Here is a 27,914-nt window from a genome sequence, read left to right on the forward strand (position 1 = left end):
CAGTTATGCTAATCCCTTCCAGTTGAGGCTGACCTGCCCCTGATGGGGATACCTTTCATGTTTCCAGTGCACGGCCACAATGGTAATGGAGCAATTATGAATCTTTCGCTTACTATCACAGTTGTTCTCTTGATTTAGAGCGACAGCTAGTGCCAAAGCTACAGCTGCATCTGCCTATGTAGCTGCATTATATCCAGGCAGCTGGGTAATGCTATCCAGTAAATTCAATGGACCAAGTATAGATAATGAAAACCATTCCATAGGTGAGAATGAGTTTAAGAGCAGCCCATGTGGATTAGTTTTAGGGGTACTAGGTGAAGGGAATGGGAATACACTAGAATTTTACCTCTGGAGAACCTGGATTTGGATTCCACCTTAATTGGAAATGGGTTCAGTGGTTCCATGTTAGTCTCCAGGAGATATTTATCCACCCACACGACCATTTGCAATGTGGCATCATTCAGCAGCATTGTCAGTGATTGCACAAGAAATGCCCAGGTGCATGGGGCTGGGTTTAATCCAGAATGGGTAACACAGAGCAGATCAAAGTCCATTAGCAGATGTACATGGGGGCCCCTGGACTAGAAAGTTGGGGCAGAGCTGGGGAGCAGGAATAAGAAAGTTGCTGCAGGTCAGGTTTGGTGTATCTATATACAGGCTTGGGGCTGGAATAGCAGAGATATCACATGTCAGAACTAATTAGCATTACACTAGAATCCAACATGCTTTCCTCCTCCTCCCATTCTGCCCTCATGTAACTAGTCTGCTGCAACCTGGTTACATATTGGCATCTTTATCACTTTTAAATTCCATCTTATCTCTGTTTTAATCCCTCCCATTTACGTCCATCTCCTTCTACTTTCTGCCTGCATGGGAGTATCTGCACTGAACTCTGTAAAGTGTTATCTCCCCGTCTTATTTCTCCTCATACAGCGTCCTGCAATGCTACCTCCCAAGGATGCTGCAGAAACCTAGACAGGGTTGTTTTTATTTGACTGGCGGAGGGATGCATGGCAAGCTTGCACTCTGCCTGTCCGGGCTCTGCTTGGCTCTGCATATTGTTTAGATTCCCACCTTCCCCCTCGCACACTTCCTTGGGCACAAAATCCAAACCCAGAACATTTCAAAGTGAATCAAAAGGAAGAGCACGGCTGGCATTTGTAAAAGCTCCACAAGGTCTGGGCATGGCAGCACAATCCTCCATCCCAGAGTCTTTCCCCACCACCTCCATAGTCTATCAAAAAGCCAGATGGCATCTAATTAACAGACGGACTATTCATTTGGATAGGAAAGGAGTCAAATCCCTCCCCTGGATTTCACAGAAAGGGTCTGAGCTGAGGAAGAGTCGCTCTGAGGCATTGGCTCAAATGAAATGTCTAAAATACAAAGGAAATCAACTTTGCTGTCACCAGCAGTAGTTTGCTGGGCTGAATCAGTTTTCACTCTCCTTGGCTCAGGCCTTTACAAATGTGTGACGCTGATTTGAATGATAACTAAAATAAGTGGGTAATTATGATGAAGGAATGAGAGAAAGATCCCTTCTACTTAAAGGGATACTGCATTGTGGCAGGAGGACAACTACCATGTTGCTATTTTGCTGGAACACTTTAGTGAGTGGGCATTTCATCTGCACATGGTCATGGTAATGGAGGACATTTCCAAAGTGCACCTGCATGCAGAATGTAACGTCTACACATACATACCCAATGGTTGCATGGACTACATTGGCAAGCCATTCACAGGAATCTTACATCCTGGGTGGAAAAATAATCATGGAATCACAGAATATCAGGGTTGGAAGGGACCTCAGGAGGTCATCTATTCCAACCCTCTGCTCACAGCAGGACCGATCCCCAACTAAATCATCCCAGCCAGGGCTTTGTCAAGCCTGACCTTAAAAACTTCTAAGGAAGGTGATTCCACCACCTCCTAAATAATCAGCAAATTTAACTTTTATTTATTCCTCCACATGTTTTTAGGTCAGAGAATACCAATATTTGGAAGTCTTTCTTATAAACATCTACAGTGAGCTACTCCAGGGGCTTGGCAACCCACCAAGGGAGATGGAGATTGAAACGTTGGGGGTACGTAGCAATTGTGTGTGTGTGTGTGTCAGTTTTCACTGTCCATGACAAACCAAAGTGGTTTAACAGGGAAATGATCTACAACAATCTTTGCTCTATGCTGGTCTTATTTGGATCTCATGTACATTGGTGTCAATCAGGAGCCATCCACTGACCAGAGTGGAATTCCGTTAGTCTAAAAGGGATGGTATCCCTAAGCCTACAAAAATCACAAGTCAAGCCTCCCAAAACATTGGCTTAAAACCTCATGATGTTAAAGATAAAAATACATTTTGGGATTTTTTATGTGCCTTCTGGTTTATGAACTTTTAGCATCATACTCTGTTCACATTTTCAAGTTTATCTCCACAACTCTGAGGAGAAACATTCTTTTTAAAATGCAAACGGAGAGTCTCACAAAATATAGCATGACTCCAGTTGCTGAGGATTTACAAAAACCTCAACTCTTGTGAGACTCGCAATATAATCACAAGAGTTGGCAGCCTTGTGGAGGGGGTGTAAATGATATTAAAATCAGACTCCACGGCCCACTCTCTTTAAAAGAAAGACTTTAAAACAAACACATTGTTCCCCTTTCTTTTCTTTCAACTAACACAGAGGTTCTCAAACTGGGGGCTGGGCCTACTCAGAGGGTCACGAAGTTATTACCTGGGGGGGGGTCACTAGCTGTCAACCTCCACACCAAAGCCTCCTTTGCTTCCAGCATTTATAATGGTGTTAAATATATAAGGGGGTCGCACTCAGAGGTTTGCTATGTGAAAGGGGTCACCAGTACAAAAATTTGAGAACGATTGAACTAACAGTTCTCCATGGATAACACTTTATTTATCTCCCTATGGATTTTTCCCACCTAAGTACTTCTGGTGTGACATGAGCAATGATGGTGTTTCCCCCGTAAGAGAATCACAGCTGTGCCATGTGCAGGAAAGGCGTGGGTCATTCATCTAAACAAATCCTGTCTTTTTTCCATTTGTTTTTTTATTTAGTTCTTACTTGATTATACCAAAGAACAGAAAAAGCCTGGAGGCAAGATGGCTTATCTTGCAGTGACTGAGATCCTGTTCTCGGCCCACCACTGGAGAATTTGGGACTTGAATGCTTGTTATTTTCCTGCCTGCTTGCCCTTGCACGTAAGCTTTTGGCTGTTATGTTCTTACTCAGGCCTTTAGCTCGTGTCATTTTGAAGCCCATTGCAGAGAGCATTCCGCAGAAGGAGACAGCCTAAGGTCTAATACTATGTAATTTCATTTGGCAAATTGCTTTTGGTGTCATTTCATTGTGGTCCATGGGCCAAATCCTGCCTCCCTATGGAAACACTCCAACATGGGCTCATTTCTATACTACAAATGCAATACTGCTGTGTGCCTGTGTTCTGACAATTCAAACCTCCTCCTCCCCACACACAGAATAATTCTTCTAGGAGAAAGGACAACCTGGACAGGCTGGAAAACATGCACAGAGTACAAGGATCCTTCACTCTGTGCAAAGTATCAGCCTAGAGCTGCCTTTGGCAGATGAAGAATAAACTCTTGCTTAGAATGTATCCCAAGCTCTGACTGTTTAAGGAGAGAGGCAGGTAGTTCCTTCCCTATGTACAAAATTATTTTGGAAATGTGCAGTAAAATCTGCCTGCTTAAAAATCTCAGCCCAGATGGTGGTCACAAGGGTACCCAACATGGCAGAGCAGGTACCCACTGGGCCACGCAGAAGTTTCCAGGAATGTATAACTTTTGGGAGTGGTGCATTGGCATGCCTGAAACAACACAGGCCATCAACCACGGGCCACCTGACTGGAATCCCTGGTACCTTTTGCCAGGACAAAGACTGCCAGTTCTCTCACAAACCCCTCTAATTTATTTGTTATTTTTTAATAGATTTAGGGCTCAGGAAATTGCAGGCTGATAGCAATGGAGGAATTAATCCCTGCTGTGCACCAGCACCCATTTGTGTCTTATGTTACCACCTCAATGCTCCTCACGGGACATCATGCAGGCTCCATGATTTTGCCAACATCCCTTAGACCTGACCTACAACTACTCCTGCTTTTTTCCACTTATGGTTCCCCTACCACAACTCTGCTATCAACTTTCTCTCCTAACCTGTCATCTCCTTCCAGCCCTGGGCCTCTGTAAAGCTGAGACTGTAAACAGCATTGAATACAGAGGCCATTTTGGGATGGGGACAATGCCCTCGATATGGATCAGGGTATGACCACAGTCCCGGTTTCCCTTGTGACCAAACTCAAGTCTCTAGAAATGGAAGACTGGTACATTTCTTCTTGCATCACTGACCTCCCCTCAGTTTGGTAGCTTACACTAATTAACAGCATGTTCCCCTTGAATCACCAGCCAGCCAATTTTCCAAAAAGAAATGTTTATCCTTTCCTCTAGAATTAGCTTTTATGACACCTGACATAAGACATTTAAAATATTAGGTATTGAAATGGTCCATTGAGGCTGTATTTATAATCCACTCAGCTGTTTCCCATCTCCATCAAAGTGACATCTTTCAGCTATCATTTATGAAAGCCATCCGTTAACATGCATAGAACCCCTGCCTTCCATTGTCCTCTCTTGTGCTTTTCCCGCTTATACTGTCTGCTAAATCTGCACAGCGTTGCTAAAACCAGGGAGCTTCGGTCATAGCTGGAAAAAACTTTAAGCAGCTAATTAGCATCACAGAAATTTGGATGCCACATCCTGTGACAGCATAGAGGAAACATACGCCCAACAAATATTTTGGACGTTTAACAAGGATGATGCCCTACGTAGACCCCCATCCCTCCAGCCCCAAGGCTTTACCATTGTCCTGGGGCATCCTAGTCTTGTAAGGAAGCTTCCAGGCCCAGCTCTGGAAGGAGGCATTCTGGGGACTGCAGTTCCCAAAGAGCATGTGAACTAAAGGCTTCACCAGCAAGGCAAGATGGGAAAGGGAGGTTATTTATCACCTCTGTCTTTTGCTAGGATGCACTTGTATTGCCCTACAGTTCCAATGCACCATGGAAACTTGCTTGAAATCTGTAACAGGACCATATTTTACCTGCACCCTGCCTGAAGGGGGCACTCTGCCCTGCTACTATCCGCTCTCTGCTTTGGGTCTTTGCTTAAAATTGATTCAGAAGACAGCATCTAAATCCTGTTCTCGGTGATCGTTGGATGGACTCCCACATCCTTTGCTATTCTTTCAGAAGATTCCAGTCCACTGGAACTAGTCTGAGGGACTGCCGGCAGAATGCAGCAGATTATTGTGGGGAGGGAGGGTAAGATCAGCCTAAAGCAGAAACGATCCCACACTGGTAAAAGGAACACAGGTTCTGTGAGGAAATGGTAGATTTGAAGTTATGACAGTGTCTTATTTTTCATTCTGCAAAGCACCGTGTTACTCTATAATGCCATGGGAGTGCTTAATAATAATTGTAACTCCCAGGTGTTTAGATTGTTTTTTTCTGCCAAGCTCACATTTGAGAAATCCAGGTCGCATCTTAATCGCTGCTACAGTCATACAACCCCTACCCCATCCCACAATTCTCCTAACCCATGACACGCACTGCAGTTCCACTCCAGCCTTCTACATGCTCTGATAACGCACCACTCTCTGGCTTGCAACGTGCCTTTCAATTATAGTCCCGAGCCCATTGTCAGCTCTACCTGAGTCCTGCTCTGCTACCAGCCCTGCTGTTCGAGTCTAGGCTGATATATTTTCAGGCCCTCTCCAGATTATGCATGGCATGTTGTCTGCTAAGGAAGCTGACAGCTTGCTGAAATGCCTGGCTAAGTTTGCTGAAGCTCCAGCTTAAATTCCTCGGATGATCTGGTAGAAGGAAGAGCTTTACTTTGCCTTCTGTCCCTTGAAGTCAGCCCTGATTTAGAGGTTGCACGAGTGGAGGTTTATGGATGGCATCTCCTAATTAGACTTGTCAAAACCACTCTCAATATAGCACTGGTGCAGCTGCCTCCCAAAACTCTCCACTGATCCTGAAAGGCTGCAAAGCTCAAAACAGAAATCATTTAGTCTTTTAACACAGAGACACTTGGGAGCACGTCGTTCTCTGGAGGCTTGGTCCACACTGGCTTCCCTTCCGTTTACCTCCCCCCCCCACCGGTCATTTCATAAGCGAGGTTAATGTCTTCGAAGGGACTAGGATGTTAGGATGCAATGCAATGGGTCTGGGCAGAAGGCGTGCTCCTCAGAGGATATTGATTTCTCATTTTCTGCAATGGGATTTCCATTTTTATACTGACATCTATTCTCTTAATGTAGCACAGCCAGACTCAGCTTTCACCAAAGCAGCCTGCAAAGTGCCCTTCTCTGGAGGAAGCTGGCAGAATGTATAGAAAAGATCAGTGCACTAGGGTGACCAGATAGCAAGTGTGAAAAATCGGGGTGGGGTGGGGCGGGGTAATAGGAGCCTATATAAGAAAAAGACCCCAAAAATCGGGACTGTCCCTATAAATTCGGGACATCTGGTCACCCTACAGAGCACTCACCCACTAACTTTTCATCCCAGGAGAGCTGAGGGTGTGTGTGGCTCAGGCCACAACTGAAATGAGTTCTGTGGCCTCTCAGCCTTCTCTCTCATGGTAGCTTGTCGACAGTACAAATCCATTGCTCAGTACAGTCTGCCTCCAGGCACTGAATACTACAGAGGCAACTAGAGGTGCTTGGCATTGAGCGGAGAAGGACATTTTATATCCCTTAACATCTGAGTGTTTGACTTTATCTAATATTATCAGCCCCTCAGTTACTTCACTACAAAATGATCACCTAAAGCTTTAAAAAAAGAGCTTGGTAAACTATTACAAATAGTCTGAACTCCCTATGCCAAAAGTTTAAATGTTCCTGGGCTGGGGCCTCTCTGATGACAATCTGGGTGCTCCTCTGGGGCAGTGACCTCTGTGACGGCCACCTGCATACTTCCTGGGCGCAGTGCGCACTCCCTAAGGATAAAGCTCTGTCCAAAACCAATATGAACACTTTCCTTCCTTGTGCAGAGGGGCTTGACATAAACTTTCTGTAAAACTGACTCCGTTAAAGGGCCACATTCTGCTAGGCTACAGAATCATGGAATTATGCTTTATTATACTACACTATTGCAAGACTATAGATTGACATCGTTTTTCCTAGAGCCAGGTCACAGCAATTTGTCACTACGGAACATAAACCAAGTGAAATCTGACTCTTCCATGCAGGGGGTGGCATTTCCTACCAATCTAGGGGTGTTTCTTTTCTTTGACAGAGTGAATGCCCTGTTGTGGGGAGCAGAAGGGAAGGGCACTGGGGCAGGTCCCTCTCTTATGGAATAGTTTGCTCCTGTCCTCCTGGGCTTTAATCTTGTTGCACTCACAGAGGAGTCAACACAATGTTAACTGTGTGTCAGGCAAAATGCCTGGCCATATGGCCCAAACCCGAGTGCCATGTTTTGGGCTAAAGATGAAGATTGAAATGAGCAGGTAAATTGTTCTCCTGTCACTTCAAAATGGAAAGGCGGTGAATGAACCTACATGGCCGATATAAGGTGCATTTCCCTGCTGCCATAATTGTATCATAAATACAGATGGCAAACAACATATACCATGGCTATCCAAAATGGCCCTTTGGCACCTCCAGTTAATGCAGCTCATCCTGGGGGAAACTGATGCCTGAGAAATCATTCCTTAACACCTTGTATACATGGGCAGTCTATCTAGCCATCCACCTACCCAGACATTTGTACGCCCCTTAGCCACATGGTTCCTGGCAGTCAAACTGGAGGACAGCAAGTAGGATCTCTCATTGGTCCCATGGAGTGACTACCTGCTCCCCGCCATACACACACCTGTATCACTTTTCCCATAGTCTATTTATAGGTCTTGGCAGTCATGACAAGAACATGCCTCTGGCTGGTTGTCTGCTTTCTGTTGGAGTGTGCACCACCACTGCATCTGAAGCATCAGTCCAGTGGCTGCTAATGTGGACCTCAGCTGGGACCTACTCTGCTTCATCCTCATCATCCTCCCTCCACATTGTTGTATGGGTTCATTAAAACAGTGCAGCAAGTGTCTGCTTCCTTAGCCCAATATTTAGATGAGACAGCTTCAAAAACACATACAGGAGACAGGGTAGCAGCGTATCTCAAAGATGTGGATGGGGCCATTTGGGACTTGAGTCAAAGCCCTTTCCGATCAGGTCCATGGGCACGTCACTTTTCCTTACCCGGAGAAGAGACTGAAATGGCCTTAAAGCCGTATCAGGTTTTCAGACTATGGCGTCATCAGCTGAAAAACCATGTTTAAAGATGGTTGAGGCCTGGTTTCAGTAACATCATTTTGTTGGGTGATTTGGCTGACCTCTGCAGATGGGGCTAAACTGCATCAAAGGTGTGTTTAAAGAGCATATTTGAGGCCATCTCCTGTGTTCTTGCATCCACATTAAACTTAGAATTACAAAGTACTTCGGAGATTATAGATTCGCTTTGCTGCCTCCATGTTTAAACATACTCTACCGCTGTCATCTCAACACAGTTCTTGGGTCAGTGTGGACAAGGCCTAAAATGGGACAACTGCCAAGGCTGAAAGGCTCAAAATGAAGGCGTAAGTACATAAGAACGGCCCTACTGGGTCAGACCAAGGGTCCATCTAGCTCAGTATCCTGTCTTCCGACAGTGGCCAGTGCCAGGTGCCCCAGAGGGAATGAACAGAACAGGGAATCATCAAGTGATCCATCCCCTGTTGCTCACTCCCAGCTTCTGGCAAACAGAGGCTTGAGACACCATCCCTGCCCATCCTGGCTATTGGTGGACCTATCCTCCATGAACCCACCCCTCAGCTCTAAAAATCACACTAATAAATCCCTGATACCCATACAAATGATATGCCAGCCATCCAAACTCCAGAATCTGAATGGGGGTAGGCACAGCGGGTTTCATCTCTCAGTTTGGATAATGCCAAACTAACCTTCCCAGAGGCGTTTAATCCCAGGATACATGTGAAGAGCAAATGTATTTGCCTGTGGAGCCTACTGAATGGCACATATTATTTTAGAAGCACTGCAAGAGGAGCCTTGCCTATGTGGAACGAAGAAACTAAAAGCAGCATGTCTGGGGCAGCTGTGGGGAAAGAAGTTGCATCTTATAAAGGAAGCCCAGCTGGGTCTGGGAAATCTGCGATAATCATCATATTCATCTCAAGGTGGGATAATCTGATAATCAAAGCTTCTCAGGAAAAGCAAGGCACAAACCTCCATCTGGGATGTACTCACAATGAAGGCTTTAAATCCTTGCAGAATACTGCTTCACTCCGCATCAGAGCCTCTGTCTCCACCAGTGTGGGTGTTACCCCCGCTGGCTCCCGCGGTTCAGTTAGCTCTTTGCTTTACTCTGCCTTCATCTCTTCCTGTCCTCAGTGTTGAGTGTCCTCAATTCCACACCCTGCCTAAAGCTACTCCTCTTTTCCCTTGTCTTTCAATGCACAGGCTCACCTCCCCTTCACTGAATCCTCAGCATACAGCATTTACCCTCAGCATACAGGAGTTTTGTGGCACTTCTATGGAAGAAGCGGTACAAAGAAACCTGCTGTCATTGTCTGCACTACCATTGGAGAAAGAGAGAGAGGAATTCCTTGGTTCGTTCAATCCCAGAGTTAAATTCCTTCTGCAAAACTTTTCACCTGGGAGAGCTGAGTTTCAGCTGAGCTATAGTTGAGCTTCAGACTAGCTTCTGGTTTGACAGCCAATTGGTCCAAGTGCTCTAAAATTCACATGCATGCTGAGATTGCCTTGAGATTTGCTGTTTCACATCAGGGGTCAAGGTAAGATTCATTGTCCAAAATTTGGGGTTGTCATAAAACAATATTTTAAAAGCACAAATGGGAAATTTTTAAAAGTGCTGAGGTCACATAAACAGCCTGGGTATAAAACTTCATTGTGACTCATATGGTTTGAGTTCTGCGTAGGAGAGGCTGAATATTTTGATTATTATTTACTATTAGTATTTAGAGCTTATTAGAAATTAGGGTTTTATTTCTGCACAGAATTTTAACAAAAACAATTTTTTTGTTGTTTTAACTGAAATTTGTCAAGGAAAATTCTGACTTTTTTATAAAAAAATTAATTATTGCCATTTTCATGTATTTCACTTTTTGGAGAAAATATGAAAAATTTTCCATAGAAAGCAAATGCTTTTCAGGAAACATTTCATTTAGGCAAAAATGATTTTCAACAGAAAATTGACGTTTCAACAGAAAGGTTTAAACCAGCCCCATGAGTATTGGATTAGGTGAGGCCCAAATCGGGGATCTGGGCCCCATGGTGCTAGGCACTGTATACTCATAATGAAAAGATGTTCCTTACCCCAAAGAGCTTACATTCTCATTACGAGATGAGAGCCAACAGGTAGATGCAGACAGACAGATGGGGAGTCCAAGATAGCGGTATGTCAGGTATAGCAGGGACCACCATATTTGGAGTCGGGAAGGAATTTCCCCCCAAGTCAGTGGCAGAGACCTTGAGGTTTTTTCACCTTCCTTTGCAGCATGGGGCATGGGTCACTTGATGGTTTAAACTACTGTAAATGTGGATCCTCTGTAACTTGAAGTCCTTAAATCATGATTTGAGGAGTTCAGTAACTCAGCCAGAGGTTAGGGGTCTATTGCAGGAGTGGGTGGGTGAAGTTCTGTGGCCTGCATTGTGCAGGAGGTCAGACTAGATGATCATGATTGTCCCTTCTGACCTTAAAGTCTATGAGTCTCTGAGCTATAGGGGGGATCATAGCAGTCACACACAGGGCCGGCTTTAGGGCGATTCACCCAATTCTCCCGAATTGGGCCCTGCACCCCTAAGAGAGCCCTGCACCCCTAAGAGAACCCCACACCCCTAAGAGGGCCCCGCACCCCTAAGAACCCTCCGCTGCTGTGCTGCTGAAGGCACCAGCAGCCAATAGAGCTGCCGCCGAAGTCCCGCTGATGTCTTCGGCGGCAGCTCAATCGCTGCCCTGGAAGAAAGACCCTCGGCTGACATGCTGCCAAAGGCATCAGCAGCTAATTGAGCTGCCACCGAAGTCCTGCCGCTGTCTTCAGCTGCAGCTCTTTCGAATCGGGCCCCGCAGTGCCTAAAGCTGGCCCTGGTCACACACATGTACTGCAGCAGGGTGGAAAAAAGCAGCAAATGACCGCAACTGCAAACAAAGTAAAGAGGGGCAGAGAGGAGCATATGGCATCTTCTGTCCCTAATATAGGGCTTGATTCTGCACCCAATGAAGTCAATGGTGCAAGATCAGGCACCTATAACACAGGCTTCCTTGTAGGGAGAAAACACACTTCAGACACAGAACCCTGGATTACACTAGGAATAATTCATGAGTTTAAATTACAGAAGATTTGAAAACTCCAGCTAAATTTGGAAAAAAATAGCTCAAGTGGTTCACACCCGCCATCCCCCTTCCCCAGATACCATGAGGTTCACCTGTCCCTGCTTCAATGGTGTAGCTTAGTGACAACTGAACATGTTTTACCTGCTCTCCCATTGACCTCTGTGGCAGCAAATTCCCTGGAATCATGTACAGTACTTCGAGAACCCAGCACTTTCTTCCTCCCTATCACCTATTCCAAGAAGCTCTGTGATAATGACTGCAAGAAACTTTGAGGTGAGCTCATAGCTGCTGAGGCAAAGATAATGTAACCTAAAATTCCATCAGCTCACACATCCCTGTATTTTGAGCAAAAATCATATTCCTAGTGAGCATTTTCAGCACATACACGCTATAGCTTTATGGTTTTGGCTCAGTGCAACACTGATCTGCCAAAGTTACCTCCCAACCTTCCCACCAATATTTCTGACACAGTTGAAAATAAAACAAGCAAACCCCCACCCCCGACTCAGTTTCACTTCAAGAATTTCCCAGTGCAGTGATGGTCTTCAACTTTGCAGAAGAGTTCTGTGTCATTGTACCACTTGCCTTTCTCTGCGCATGCCCCAGGGCATGTGCACGCATGTCCCATTCTGTTTGATTCAGCAAAAGGCTTCCAGGTGGCGAGGGAGGCGTCCCTCTGAATGCACAAACTCCCGGTTGGCCCCTGTGCCAGATCTTAAAGCAAATTGTTTTCAATTCTACGCAGCATCTTTAAGCAAAATGGATTGTAGCAGCACAGCAGAAGCTGTCTGCCGTCTGGTAATAAATTAGCTGTTAGCAGAGGTAGCGGCACTCACAATTCCATTTGCGATTTGAAGGGCTCACAGCTGCTTCTTATTTTCATAATACCAGGAAAAGAAGAGAAAAGAGGACAAAGGAGTGACATGAAGCCAAGCTCCACATTCTTTCCAGTCACTGCTCTTCAGTAAAGAGATACTGTCAGATACTGCTTTCTTGTGACGGAACATTTTGAGTGTAAAACTTACTGTTCCTGCAAGTGAAGGACTAGTCGCTTCTGCAGTGGTTAGGAATAGCAAGGAAAAAACATGACCCAAGCTTACCCCACACATTACAGATCTGTGATTGAAGACATGGACCCATTTTCACCACCACTCCAGCCGCAATGCTCCTCAGTCCCGGGCTACGGCACATTCTAATATTCCCCCCACAGCATTCTTGATACAGTAACTCCTCACTTAAAGTTGTCTCAGTTAACATTGTTTCGTTATTAGGTTGCTGATCTCTTAGAGAGAATACTCGTTTAAAGTCATGCAATGTTCTGTTATAAGGTTGTTTAGCTCGCCCCGCTCCGCCCACCCAGTGCTCCTGTCAGGGAGCAGGGTCACAGCGTGGGGGCTTACCCCACTCCACCCTCCCAGCATTCCAGTTAGGGAGCGGGCAAGCTCCTGACCCCACTCCCCGGCAGGAATGCCGGGTGGGCAGAGCAGGGCAAGCTCCCATGCCGCTACCCCGCCTCAACCAAGCTTTACAATCATCACTGGTGAGTACAGTATTAAATTGTTTGTTTAAATTATTTAAAACGTATACTGTATATGTATATAATGTCTTTGGTCTGGCGAAAAAAAATTCCCTGGAACCTAACTCCTCCTATTTACATTAATTCTTACAGGGAAATTGGATTTGCTTAACGTCATTTCATTTAAAGTAGCATTTTTCAGGAACAGAACTGCAACGTTAAGCAAGTGAATTACTGTACACCTCATTCCTGATGCTAATATACATCAGCCATGAGCTGCAGCAGCTCCTGCTATCCTGTTGCTGCCCTTTCTATGCCACAAAGCAATGCCAACATGCCTCAGTCCACCAGCCCACAGTCTTGGGCCTCCTGGACCAGAGTTTTTAAGTAACTTGTATTTGCTTTGCTGGTTTTGTGGCTAGGAAGCATCATGAATTCTTGCCTGAGATAGATTCAAGCCAGGAAATGTGGATCTAGCTGGGTTTCAAACACCTCAAAGTTTGGGTGTGTTTGGATGCAGGGTTATGGCTCTGCCATTAAAAATTCCGATCCAGAGTGGATTCAGATTTTGAATATCCTAAAATTCTCAGGAGCATTTTGATTTTGGGGTTTGGTTCTGACCCATCTCAAATGGCTGCACAAAACTTGCTAGCTTAGAAATTAAATTTCCCATTGGCAAGACTGATTTGGAAAGAAAAGAAGATGTTTGTCCCTAAATAGTCAAACCAATGCACAGAGATTTAGCTGTGCTACTCCTTTGAAAGCCAGTGGGAATTACACAGTCAAATATCTAGGTTGTGTTTTGAATATACTATGGTGAACATCTGGAGGACTATCCTCCACAGACTAACATTTTTAGGCCCCTCTGAGCCCAGCCTACAAGATCCCAGGGAAACACCATGACAGCCTGGGAGCAAGAAAAGAGAGAGAGATCTGTATGAAATAATGACAGCAAAAGCAGACCAGTGTATCTTCATTATATGTCTGCAAATACAATTACAGCAGCGAGCATGTGAAAATGAAAAACGTGAGAGAGTCCAAGGAAAGGGAAACACGTCTCAGAACAGCAGCAGACCCTGCACATGTGCAAAAGGATGGGACCATACTGGAGAGACTGATACAAGCCATTAATATTCCATGAGCATATGGATTCTTCGCTCCCTAATAGAAACGTTAAGATCTCAGAACTGTGAATCATTCAGTCTAGTTCTGCTTTATACAGGCTTTTGCTGCTCGCAGGAAAAGAAAGGAAACGTTTGGTGCCAGGTAGCGTTATTGCCTTTAGTAAAGTATCCAGAAATTTAAAAAGTTTTATACCCAGTTTAAGGCTCTGGCCAAATTTTGTGCCCTAAGCACTGAAGAATGAATTGGTGGAGCATGTAGATGGCTTATGGGCAAAGATTCCTTCCTTCTTCTCTGCCCCATCCATCTATCCCTCTCTTCCTCAACAGGTCCCCCTATAGGTGCCATTCGTCTTCCAAAGGGGATTCCCCATTTCTGCGCAATCACCTCTGCTCAGTCATCAGCTGTGTTTCAGAACTCTTCAAGCAATGTGAAAGATTCTGGGCAACATCCAGGAATTCGGGAAACCTGCTGTGCACAGCTGAGCACCGACAGGGACCCTTCTAGCACACAAACTGCAGTCTTGCCACATGCAGTGCCACCAGTGGGAGTTGTACTCCTGGCAGTATGTCAGTATATGCATTGCAGATGGGCAGCAAGGCTCAGGTGGGAGAATGTCCCTCCTGGCCTGCCAGAGGACAATGGTGTTTCTATTTTAAAACTAATAGACAAACGGTGGTGATTGGATGGTTAGTGCTGAGTCTAGAACTTCCCTAAATACAGAAATGCTAGATGACTGAGAGAGCAGTTCCTAGCAGGTAGCCTGAAAGAGTTATGAGCTTGGAGTATCAAAATATCACCCTCACATCCTACAATTTTCTTCTTTGTCTGTTGCATTGATCTGCTGCCACTGGTGCACGTTTTTTGATCCTGAAATTAGCCATTATGACACAGCCAAGGCCATGAAAGGACCACAGTGCTGTTGCTGTGAGAAGCCTCTCAATGTTCGTTCTGAAATGCTGGTGGCCTGTCTGTCCACTGTAGGGCTGTATTCCACAGCAGCTCGGCACAAGCTAGCACAGAGAGAGGATTAGGGGCTTGCTGGAGAAGGGCTATCAAGCTCATAGTTAAGTGGACTCAGCGCCCCCCACAACACCTCTATCTGCCAGGGCTTTGTGCAGGGCAGGGAGTGAGTTTGCACCATAACGACTGATGACATGATACCAACGAGCAAGAAGGGCTCCATCTGGAATGTCCTGTTAAGAGTTTAGGCTTAAAATGGTTCTAGTACTTTTCATTTATTTATAATCATTCAGTTGGATGGCTCTTGTTTTATCCTAGATTCCAAGACCAGAAGGGACCATTGTGATCACTTAGTCTGACCTCCTGTAGAACACAGGCCATCAAGTTCCCCCCAAATAACTCCTAGAGCATAGCTTTTAGATAAACATCCAGTCTTGATTTAAAAATAGCCACTGATGGAGAATCTATCACAGCCCTTGGTAAATTGCTCTAATGGTTAAATTCCCCCCAGTGATAAAAATTTTAGATTACACAGTCAGTAATCCCAGAATCTAATGAATGAGGTAACTATATGATTAAACCAGGGATTGGCAACCTTTGGGCCGAGGCCCGCCAGGGTAAGCCCCCTGGTGGGCCAGGCCGGTTTGTTTACCTGCCGCGTCTGCCAGTTCGGCCGATCGCAGCTCCCACTGGTAGCAGTTCACCGCTCCAGGCCAATGAGGGCTGTGGGAAGTGTCCGATCCCTGGATTAAGTGATGGCTTGCGAGCCCCTTGATGCTGAAGACCTGTTAGTCCACAGGACAGATACAGCATGGGAAGGGTCCATGTAGGCTTCTCGCTAAAGAGAGATTGGTAGAATTACAGAAGATAGAACAGGCTCTTCTACCCATTCACTTCTAGATCTCTCTGCTGAAGCTGACATCACATTCTGATAACATCTCACGATATAGGCAACTTGCTGCTAGCAATTAGACTGAGATCACCAGCATGTTACCTGTGGGCTCCCAAACAGGTATCAGATGGTAACAACTTTTGACCACGGCCAGTCTTGTTGGATGATGAAAGATTGCATCCTAGATAGCAGTCTCCTGAGTCACCCTGTCCTTCGGTGGCTCTGGTCTGCCTGTCTTTTTTCCTGTACACTCCACTTATGGTTCCATGGGAAATGCGCGAGGTGACACCAGGCCAGCCCCTGGACAGCAGCCACCCACTTCACACACCCTCAGCAGTGGGTTCTGACTGGCAAGATGGCAATGTCTAATCAGTAACAGCACCAGGACTGGGAGTGCTGGAGACTAAGGTAATTCAAATTAACTCAGCTAAATGCACTTAACTATGCATTTAATTTAAATGCAACAGGGTAGCTGTTACAACCTAATAACATTTCAAGACGATGAGGTAGGGAAGTCTGCATAATCCATTCCTAGTCTGCTGACCTACAAGGATATAGCTACTGAGCTTCCAGCCTGAAATCAATGGGGGTTTTCCTCTCCCTCTCTAACAGTCTTTTCAGCATAGCTGTGATTTAAGCATCCATTACTTCCTTTTGTAGTTCATTAAATACATTAATCATCCTCTGAACAAAGAAATTTCTCCTGAACTCCCTACAGGCCAGACCTCCTTCTTGGCTGCAGCATATCTCAGCAGCCCAGCCCTTGTTACAGTGACAAGAATGCTTTCTGATAAGGGCTTCTGTTTCCTCTGCTGGTTCTGTTTGCTTTCCCCAGCTGGTGCCATGCACTGTACAGAGGGTCTTGAACCTCTGTCCATGCTCATGCCTAAGCCCTCTCTCTTGTGGTGTGCTCCTGCTTACGGCATAATCCACATGGCTGTCACCTTTGCACCAGATCTTCATTACATGACATTCTTCCAAGTTACAGATCCTCATTTTATTGGTGTCCTCATGCAGGCAGTGTCCCTCCCTAGTGGTGGCTGCTCCACTAATGCGATACCTGCAGGTTTCCATGCCTTGTGGCCGGGGGCTGCGCGCTGACACTACGTGAGAGTGGAACCTTTGGATCCATTGCATTGTTTGCGGGATGGTGTTTCTAGATTAGTTTATTCTCCTTCTCACTCAAAGAGTGGGGTGTAGCCATGGCCTCGACATAAAGGACTGAGAGCAGGGACTGAAGGAGGGGGATTGGGGGCAGCAATGCTCCTGGGACAGGAAGGGGGCGTAGTCCTCTAGAAACAAATTTGAGTAAAATGGATTCTGATGGCTTGTTGAGGGCAACGCTATGCAGCTGAAGAGAGGCTAGAGAGCAAGTTGTTGTACCCAGAGTTCCCTTCCTGTGACATCACTGGAACACAGGGGCAGTGTGGTAACTCTGGAGGTGTTATGGGGTATCAAGTCTGGAGTTCCATTGCATTTATTATGTGGTAGGGGGCAGGGTCTGAGCCCAGCCCCAGGCTTGGCAGGCTCCACTCCCGACACCTAGACATCATGGGGAAATTGCTGGAGGCTTCTTGCCTCTGGGCTGATGTTTGGCTCCAGTGGTGCCTGTTACTCCCTTGAACCAGCATTCTGAACACTCGGGGAGGAAGCCAACTACTGTAGGAACTCATGCTGGCTTGCTCTGGAGGAGAGGATCCAGCAGAACCTGGCTGGACCTCTCACCTCTCTTCCTGTCCCCTCCAAACCCAGCAACCTACAGCACCAGGTGGAAAGGGAGAAGAGGAGGAACCCAGCATGGAGCAGCTGGCATGGGTTCCTCTTTGTGTATGTATGTGAGAGGGAGGCAAAGGACTATAGGCCTGATGCAAAGCCTGTTGAAGTCAGATCTTTCCATTGGCTACAGTGGGCTGTGGATCAGGCCCTGAAGAAATCACAGTCAAAAAATTTCCAACACAGCTATAACCACTGCAACCAGTCCCTCCATTTTTGCTGCCCTTCCTCCTTTCTTAGCACTACCCCATCTCTCTTAGCATTTCTTCCTATCTTCTCCTCAGCCATAGAATTCTACTGTCCTCCATGCATTACTGCCTCCTGGATCTCTTCTGAATTCTCATCTCTCACCAATCCCACCTGTTTTTTTGCTGCTCCCCTGTCACGATGCTGACACAGTCCAGAAGAGCTCCACTACCACCCATTCATGTGAGCAAAGCCTTCTGCGGTATGTTAGTGCTGCTTGGATGCAAAACAAACAGGCTCAGGAGATCTGGAGACAGCTGTGCTGGCAGGTAGCAGGAAATACTATGCTTATCTATATTGCTCAATGAAACATTACCCAAGTAAAGAAGGGCAAACTAAAGTTGGGGGTGTGGGAATAGCCTCCACCTCTGGCAAGCAAGTTCCTTGCATACTGCATCTAAGTCACTGAAAACGTTTTTTGGGCCTAACAGCAGTCCCTGAACCTGTGACCTCTTATCACCTTTCTACTCTGTCTCCATTACCACAATTCCAGGACCTTAGTTATTTAGTCAAAGTCAAGATTTTTTTTTTGTAGCCACATGAGACCCCTGCCAACAGCTGACCATTACTTACTAACCTCAGACATCAGTCTTGTTTGTACTACTCTACTTTGTCTGCACAACTAGAAAAAGCTCCTCGCGCTGAAGCCCCAGCATGGTAATTTGCATCTGTTCCTTGTTGCCTCTTGCTGTCACATTCTCAAAGAGATCAGTCAGGGTTATGAAGCATAAGCACATCACCTTTCTGTAGCCCTGGAGCTAGGTGAGGCAAGGGTTGAAGTGTGAACAGTTTTCGGGGTGGGGGAGGAGTAGAAGTTACTGAGAAAAATTAAAAACATTTTTTAAAAAGTGCACCAGAGGGGTTGATTGGGTATGGCTATTACACAGCAGTGAAAGGAAATCAACTAGAGAATGTTATTGTGCAGGCGAATGGCTGATCGGGTCAGCATATGACCAAGGGACAGTGACAGTACATAGGATGTTAACAGGGATATGTATTATTTGGACATATGCTGTGTGGAGAAGATGCTGGACTGCTAGTGGCTGGATTTTCTGATACCCTTCCTCATGCTGGGGGGCACCTTAAAGGCCCACTTGCTTTCCTTGCCTACTCACTGTGAACCACTCTAGCACCAAGTACACAAGTGACTTTCTGACATGAGAAGACAAAGCTACCTCTGTTCCAAGTGATGATGTTAAAATACAATAATTCTTATCTGTGTTACTAATGTAACACCTTAGAAAATTCCAGCTGGGAGAATTTTAAAGATTTTAATTTACTTTTAACACATCAGGTTTTCATTTTCTTTTGTTTTTTTGGCATATCACTCAAATTGGATATTGCAGCTAGACTGAGACTAGTTTCATTTTTTGCTTCTCCTATCTTGATTTTAGTAAAGCTTTTGACAAAGTCTCACATGACATTCTCATAAGCAAACTAGGGAAATGTGGTCTAGATGAATTTATTATAACCATAGAAGCACAACTGGTTGAAAGACCATACTCAAAGAATAGTTATCAATGGTTCTCTGTAAAACTGGGAAGGTGTGTCTAGCGGAGTGCCACAGGGGTCAGTCTCATAGACTCACTGACTTTAAGGTCAGAAGGGACCATTATGATCATCTAGTCTGACCTCCTACACAATGCAGGCCACAGAATCTCACCCACCCACTCCTGTAACAAACCCCTAACCTATGTCTGAGACCTCAAATCGTGGTTTAAAGACCTCAAGGTGCAGAGAATCCTCCAGCAAGTGACCCGTGCCCCACACTGCAGCGGAAGGTGAAAAACCTCCAGGCCTCTGCCAATCTGCCCTGGAGGAAAATTCCTTCCCGACCCCAAATATGGTGATCAATTAAATCCTGAGCATGTGGGCAAGACTCACCAGCCAGACACCCAGGAAAGAATTCTCTGTAGTAACTCATATCCCACTCCATCCAACATCCCATCACAGACCATTGGGCATATTTACCTTCTAATAATTAAAGAACTAATTGCCAAAATTAGGCTATCCCATCATACCATCCCCCTCATAAACTTATCAAGCTTAGTCTTGAAGCCAGATATGTCTTTTGCCCCCACTACTCCCCTTGGAAGGCTGTTCCAGAACTTCACTCCTCTAATGGTTAGAAACCATTGTCTAATTTCAAGTCTAAACTTTCTAGTGTCCAGTTTATATCCATTTGTTCTTGTGTCCACATCGATACTAAGCTTAAATAATTCATCTCTCTCCCTGATGTTTATCCCTCTGATATATTTATAAAGAGCAATCATATCTCCCCTTAGCCTTCTTTTGGTTAGGCTAAACAAGCCAAGCTCTTTGAGTCTCCTTTCATAAGATAGGTTTTCCATTCCTTGGATCATCCTAGTAACCCTTCTCTATACCTGTTCTAGTTTGAATTCATCCTTCTTAAACATAGGAGATCAGAACTGCACACAATATTCCAGTCCTGGTCCAGTACTAGTCTATATTTTAATTAATAATGTGGATAATGGAATTGGGTGTATGCTTACGAAATTTGCAGATGGTACCAAGCTGAGAGGGGTTGCAAGCACTTTGACGGACAGGGTTAGAATTCAAAACAACCTTAATAATTTTTTTTAAATGGTCTGAATTCAACTAGATGAAATTCAGTGAAGACAACTGCAAAGTAATTCACTTAAGAAGGAAAAATCAAATTTACAACCACAAATGGGGAATAACTGGCTAGGCGGTAGTGCTTTTGAAACGGATCTAGGGATTATAGTAGATTACAAATTGATTCAACAATGCAATGCAGTTGCAAAAAATACATCTCAGAGTGATATCAGCCTTAACAGGAGTGTTGTAAGTAAGACATGGGAGGTAATTGTCCTGCTCTTCTTGGCACTGGTGAGGCCTCACCTGGAGTACTGTATCTAGTTTTGGTTTCCACACTTTAGGAAGGATTTGGAAAAATTTGAGAGCGTACAGAGGAGAGCAACAAAATGATAAAGGCTTAGAAAACCAGACCTATGAGGGAAAGTTAAAAAAACTGGGCATGTTTAGTCCTGAGAAAAGAAGACAGGGGGCGGGGAGAGGGGCTGATAACAGTCTTCAAATATGTGAAGGGCTGTTCTAAAGAGAATGGGGATCGACTGTTCACCATGTCCACTGAAGGTAGGACAAGAAGTAATGGGCTTAATCTGCAGCAAGGGAGATTTAGCTTAGTTATTAGGAAAAACTTTCTAACTATAAGGGTAGTTAAGCACTAGAATAGGCTCCCAAGGGAGGCTATGGAATCCCCATTGCTGAAGGTTTTAAGAACAGGTTGGACAAACGTCTGTCAGTGATGGTCTAGGTTTACTTGGTCCAGCCCCAGCACTGGGGGCTGGATGGTGGCTCGCGAGGTTCCTTCCAGCCCTACATTGCTATAAGTCTATACACTAACACAGTGTTGTTGCGTTTGAATCTCCAGCCCTAAAAGGGAAAATATATATTTAAAAATAATTATTTCTATTGGACTTGGGCAGAAAAAAACTCATTATGACACTCTTCATATTATCCTCATTAGGATTTCAACACACTGAGAGAGCTTTTTAATATACTAAACGCAACAGCTAGTCCTCAATTGTTCAGTTGTGTCTCTCTTATAGACCATTTCAGATAGAGAAGGAGGTGAGCAAAGAGTGGAAGGTGATCGGCACACAGAGGAAGTAACTGCACCACTGCTTACTCTTTCTGAAATCCCCTCTGTAAATGTTGCCTGGCCACCTTTTACCCATGCAAGGCTTGTCCCGTTTTTGTCACTAATTAATGTCTGGGATCCATCCCAGGAGATAGGTTAGATTTGCAGGTGTGAAATTCCCCCTGTTCCTACTATAATTCTTCTGAATCGTGGCTGTCACATTAGCTTTTCTCCATGGCCCTGGCACCTCTCCTATTGCCTGCGAGGAAAACCAATGCCATCATTCAGAAAATAAATATCCTCCCGTCCTCTGATAAAAGAAAACAAACAAACCTGACTCTATGAACTCTATTCACTGAGGTTTAACACTATGTAACAGACAGAGTAGTGTCATGTCTGCCAAACGGCAATCTGGTATTGTCCATACCTCCTAAAGATTATTCCAGATGAGATTCCAACAGGGATTCTCCCAGTCTACTGGTTTTCAGACACTTTCGTGACAGAGGCCATCTAAGCATATAGATAGATTAGACCGGGGTAGGCAACCTATGGCACCAAAGGCAGCATGCAAGCTGATTTTCAGTGGCACTCACACTGCCCGGGTCCTGGCCACCAGTCCGGGGGCCCTGCATTTTAATTTAATTTTAAATGAAGCTTCTTATACATTTAAAAAACCTTATTTATTTTACATACAACAATAGTTTAGTTATATATTATAGACTTGTAGAAAGAGATCTTCTAAAAGCGTTAAAATGTATGATTGACACATGAAACCTTAAATTAGAGTGAATAAATGAAGACTCGGCACAGCACTTCTGAAAGGTTGCCAATCCCTGGATTAGACAAAGACTATACTAGACATGTCAAACATCTTCCCCCTACTGGCGGTAGCAGTCATAAAAGCAAATTTCTCTGTGCATGTCTTCTGAGCTTCCTCTCCTTTTGGAAGCAGCACAAAGGACCAGATCCCATCCTTATTGCTAATTGCTGGCCAGATACCAGCAAAAGCTCAGTCAACTAGCAGTCACCCAGCTGTCAGACATATCCTGCATGTTCCCCCAGCAGAGGTCCCAGCTCAGGATTTTGTGGGCAGAAGCAATATGATAATATCGCACTCATGGGAGCTAGAAAGCAGCTGCTTTCTGGCAGATCTAGGAGGAGTTTAAGCTGTCTCTCTTCTGGAAGTCACTCTTTGCAGATCTTTGGCAAAATTCACCCCCTTCAGCCCTTACCTACCCTATTTATGCTTGGATTTGACTGTATGGTGGTAACATCTCATTTAACAACTATTGGCTTTTAATCAATATAAAACTGATCCCACAGGGGGTCGAGCACCATCAACACCATTGACTTAAATGTGAGTTGACAATGCTCCATTGTTTACAGAAGACACCTGGCTACATCTTATTATAAAATCTAAAGAGAGGCATTCACTCACAGCAGCTATTGCATTGAGTCAATGTCACTTGATCATTAAACAGGTATTTCTGCTGGTTTAGATCGTGTTACGAAGGGCATATCTATCACTGCAGAAGTACGCTGTTTACATTATTTTTATAGCACTACTCAACCCCCATCACCCATACACCACCACAAAATTTACATAGTATCCTAGGACAGGCCTCTCCGGGATCGAGGAAGTTTAATTACAAAACTGCATTTTAATTGATTGCTGCTGGAATAATTACAAGCAGCACCATTCCGAGCAATGGCGACCACTCTGTTTGTCAACAAAAAGGATTTTTAATTCAACATACAATAATTGTTTAATTAATCACATTTACATCCTCATTTGAGAACATTAAAATGTGTGTCTTACTTCCTGCCTCTAAAAAGATAATCTGAGAGATGAAGAGCAAGGTACAGAAGCATTGTATGCACATGAGTATCTCATGCAAACAAACAAAATCATTCGTGTGTAGTTAGTCCTTTATATATCATTATTGCTATCAAATTATCTTGGCATTATAGATAAGAACCTAAACAAATAATGAGAGATCAGGACAGATCTCTTCTTAATTGGTTCTGCTATGTTGTTTTACAACACTCACCCATTCCTCTTGTTTTCATTTTCTAAAGTATCACTGATTTTATTAATAGTATTATTAGTCCAGTTGCAGTACCCATTCAGGATCACCCAATCAGCAATGGGCACCATACACGCACAGATGGAGAATGATATCATGAAGTATTGTGGTCTGGATTTTCAGCCTTCAGCCTCCATGCACATGCAGCTGAAAATTCATGCACTTTGCATGTGCAAACACCTGCATGCCATGCCATGAATGCTAATGCTTGTGTCCATCCTTTAAATTGCCCGGTACCTTTGCACCAACAAAAACCCATTGGCTCCAGTGGGTTATAGGGGTGCAAATGCTAATACTTTTCAGTAGTTAGTTTTACTTGGAAGTGTTGTTGTGCATGAGTGATGGCCACCATCCTTGACTGACACCTTAGGGATTGAACTCTGCACCTCCAGAGCAAAAAGCATGAGCTAAAAGCCATTGCTCAGTAATGTGGGACTGTAACAGCTCATATCCTTGGCACAGGGGAGATCTGTAACACACACTCTCCAGTAGGTTACTCATGCATCGATGGAGACCTAGCAGAAGCCTAGCTGAAAACTGACCTTCAGTAGGGGCAGGCTCAGTGCAAACCTCCTGTACACAGCTCGGTTATTGCCTTTTGATCCCTGACTACAATACTTGTGTTCAGCCTGGTCCTCCACTTGGCTATGCAGTTGTAGTTGAGTCCTAAGCTGCAGCACTCTGCGTTTCCAGGAGCTGGCATTTTGCACAATTCTACCAATACCGCTCAGGTCTGAGCTGCAGTAGCTCCTGCTGAGCGGACACGGACCGTCAGTCCCAACACAAAGTATATGGTGGGTTTTCTGATGCAGACAAAGCTCACTGGAGACCACAACATTCATTTCCAATTATGACCACAGCCAGAATCTGCGCTCGGGACTCTGAAGGTGACTGGAAAGTTCTATATCACCTTTTGGGCCACTGAATTCCAGTACAAACCCTGCTGCTATACAGTGTCACCCTTTTGCCCTTTATACTAGCATCTCACTGGAATATACTTCTGTTGTCAGGTGGGGTGTAACATTAGTATTCTTCCAAAATAACTCACTCTTTGATAAAAGATGTACAAATACAGCTGCTGCCATCTGAGCTGTAGGATATCTCCTTTAGCTAATGACAGTGGTCGATCCCACATTCTCCCTGTAAACCAGACACGTGGGGGCTATGTAACACACACTGACACAAAGCCAATACATTACCCTATGTCTTGTGGGTCAGAGTTAAGATGGTTACTAGAATGTACCCAGTGAATTTCCACATGCCAGTATGGTTATTAACCACATGCATAAAATGAGAGGTTATTGCATATTAATTTAAATTACAGTCACTGGTTATTTTCATAGATCCATAAGGCTTAGAGGATTTTTATAAAATGTCATGTTCTTCTTACAGGGTTAGGATAAGGGGGTTAAAGTTCTTACAGTACATATCTTTAAGTTAACCAATGTCTATGAGTTGGAATATTCAATATTGGTCTGCAACAGCATAAATGTCAACTCAGATGCATCAAAAATCACAAGATTATTGCTGTGCTGTATTGTCGCTGACTGATGGCCTGGCAACCAGTTGCAGCAGACTGATATTCCATCTGGTTTATTGCTTTTAGGGACACTAGGTCGTAACTGTCAATCCAATATCCTCACCGATGTGCAGGCTGTGTGCATCAATACTGTTTTCATATCACTGTTACCTGCCACATCACCAGGGGTGACTGGTTACATCCTGGAGAGTGAATTCACCAATAGCTGTAACAGAGCTTATCCATCCTTACTGGGTAAACAGTTCTGTGGCAGGTAGAGTAGACAGTGCCACAAATAGTGGATGAAATGCATTTTGCAAGCTGTCCTCTTGCATCAAGCCCTCATGCTGCTACTTTGTTAGTGCCTCACATGCTACCTAGCTTGGCATCATACTTCTGCAGAGGCCACCGACTCTTAATACTTATTTTGCATTTCGAATTGCCACGAGGACACTGGTGAGGGTGGCAGACTGAATTCTAGCATGAGGCAGGTCTATAGGCGTCTGATCTATTAGTTTACTCAGGTCCCATGTTAGACTCCTTGGTACATGAAGCACCATAGACAGAACATTTGGAGATGCAGGTAATTCAAGTCAGAGAAACAGTGGCATCTTCTGTATCTTCATGGGAACAAAGAATCTGTATCTTTAGTCGGTAACATGTATATTATTTTCTAAAAATGATAGGTCCACCAAGCACTTAGGGATTTTATTCACCACTAATAAAGGGATCTTTGCTCTTCCACCCTGCAGATGTCTAGGCTTGGCACTCAGGAGGGGAATTCACCAGGAGATCACAGCCTACTTTCAGGCTAGATGACTGGATTAACTCCCTTTTTGTGCCTGCAAAACAAATGCTGCTTTCCACAGCCTTGGAGAACAGACTTTGGGAAGCTTTTAATTAAAAAAAAAAAAAACGAAGACTAAATGAAGTTGGATTGCATGGAGCGCTTTGTCTGTCTGATCTAGGACAACGTGTCCTACATAAAACTTAAATATAACATCCAGCCAGTGAAGCTTTCCATCTCTTTGGGGGGACTGCTCACTTTCATTTAGCCTTTGTCAGCCTACATCCCACTGTGTACTAATGATACAGGGTTTCCTAAGAGTGAATAGTCTCATGGTCCTGCTGTCATCACTAATGGCTGTGGAGTAAACACAGTCACCAGGGACAGGTCTACAGAGGGAGGAGGACTGAAGATCAGACATAGTATTCTGTGGGACAGTCTTGCACCTGAGATCAGATTCCACTGGTCCTGCTTAGCTACCTGCTACCAGATCAGGAATGGACAAGCCCAAATGTAGCCCATAAACCTCTCCTGGGTAGGTTGTATCCCCCTTTGACAAATATCAAAGGGATCTGTCATTTTCTTATACTTTGGCAATGCTTGTTTAGCTTATTCTGCCAATAAAGTCTCATTGAATTGACCTGAAATAGTTTTTTTCTGGCTTGATGGAAGCCTACCAGTTGGCTCAGAGAGGACTATTAAGGAAAATAAAAAATCTTTACAGTAGTCATTAGCTACTACAGTGAAAAAGAGGCCAAATTATTACCTCTCTCTCTTTTTTTTTTAGCTCTGTCTGAAGAATTCCAGGATTTCAAAACCCTCCGTTTGAAGACCTCACAACAGAAACACGTAACCCTCCTTCCTCCAAAGAAACACTTTGTTAATTCTTCTGCTTGTACGTATTGGGTTATTTTTCCAAGAGAACATCCCCTGCCCCCGTGCATTTCTTAGCAGAGGAGAACAGTTTGTATCCATATCAATCTGGCTAGCCACATGACTAAACTGCAGAGAGGATGTTTCAGTGAATCAAAAGGATACTACAAACGTTAGCCAATAACAATGCACCAGGAATCACAAAAAGAAGGATTTCTTATATCCCTCCAGTCCCTACTGCTAGTCCTTAAATACACACACGGATTGAAAGTGATGAGTATAACACTGGATCAAATGAAAGAATTCTTTGTGCATCAAGTCACAACAGGCTCTAGTCTCTCTAACAAAGCACTGGGCTGCACAATACAAAGAGGTGAGCCCTGCAGTATTCCCATTTTGAACTGTGGAGTTTTTTTCCCCATTCCTTTTGTTACTGCTAATCCTGATATTACCTGGCGATACATTCTTTTTGCTCCTGACCACCCCACATAACGAGAAGCCGTCCAATAGGCTGCGTTCTTTAGTAAGATGCAGCTAAGCCATGTTCATGGTTCTGCTGTGGTAGTTCTGCTGTGGTAGTTCTCAGAAACACTTTTATGGCACTGATAATTCCGGCAGAATTTGAAACCAGACCTCTCCCCTTTTCCTCATTATTGGGCACATCCCTTGTTTTAATCCAGCCTCTGTTTGAATCTAGCACCCTTTTTACAGCTGTCTGTTACTTCCACCAGAAATGCTGCCTGGCTAACCTGAGGCTAGAGAAAGAGGTGTTCTGTTAAGTAACCCATTCCACACCCAGAAGTGGGGTCTGTGTCATATCAGGGCTATGACAAACATGGGAGCGAGAACTGAAATGAAACCCCAACATGAAAAGTCGGGGAGAGATTAAGAAACAGAGAGTAACTGCAAGGTTTTCACATAGCCCTTTAAAATCATCCACAGAGAAAATGTAAGACATCTCGTAAACAATTGCAGAGATACCTAATGCCCAAGTCCTGAAACAAACCAAACAGAATCAGAAATCTCTTGTACAGTTTCTTTACATGGAGCTGATGGAGGATTT

At 44.5% G+C, this 27,914-nt stretch overlaps 1 protein-coding gene and 1 long non-coding RNA gene across 3 annotated transcripts in view; one reads left to right on the top strand and one right to left on the bottom strand.

Annotated features, from left to right (window-relative positions):
* Positions 1 to 27,914, bottom strand: part of GRIA1 (glutamate ionotropic receptor AMPA type subunit 1) — a 176,782-nt gene that overhangs the window by 146,036 nt on the left and 2,832 nt on the right. The gene's annotated exons all lie outside the window — the stretch shown is intronic.
* On the top strand, positions 1,988 to 26,865 carry LOC115656283. The gene is made up of 2 exons (XR_004001619.1): positions 1,988 to 2,084; positions 26,766 to 26,865. It is a non-coding gene; the product is annotated as an uncharacterized LOC115656283 (long non-coding RNA).

Source organism: Gopherus evgoodei, chromosome 8 (assembly GCF_007399415.2).
Source record: "Gopherus evgoodei ecotype Sinaloan lineage chromosome 8, rGopEvg1_v1.p, whole genome shotgun sequence".
In the NCBI taxonomy this organism is placed as follows: Eukaryota; Metazoa; Chordata; order Testudines; family Testudinidae; genus Gopherus; species Gopherus evgoodei.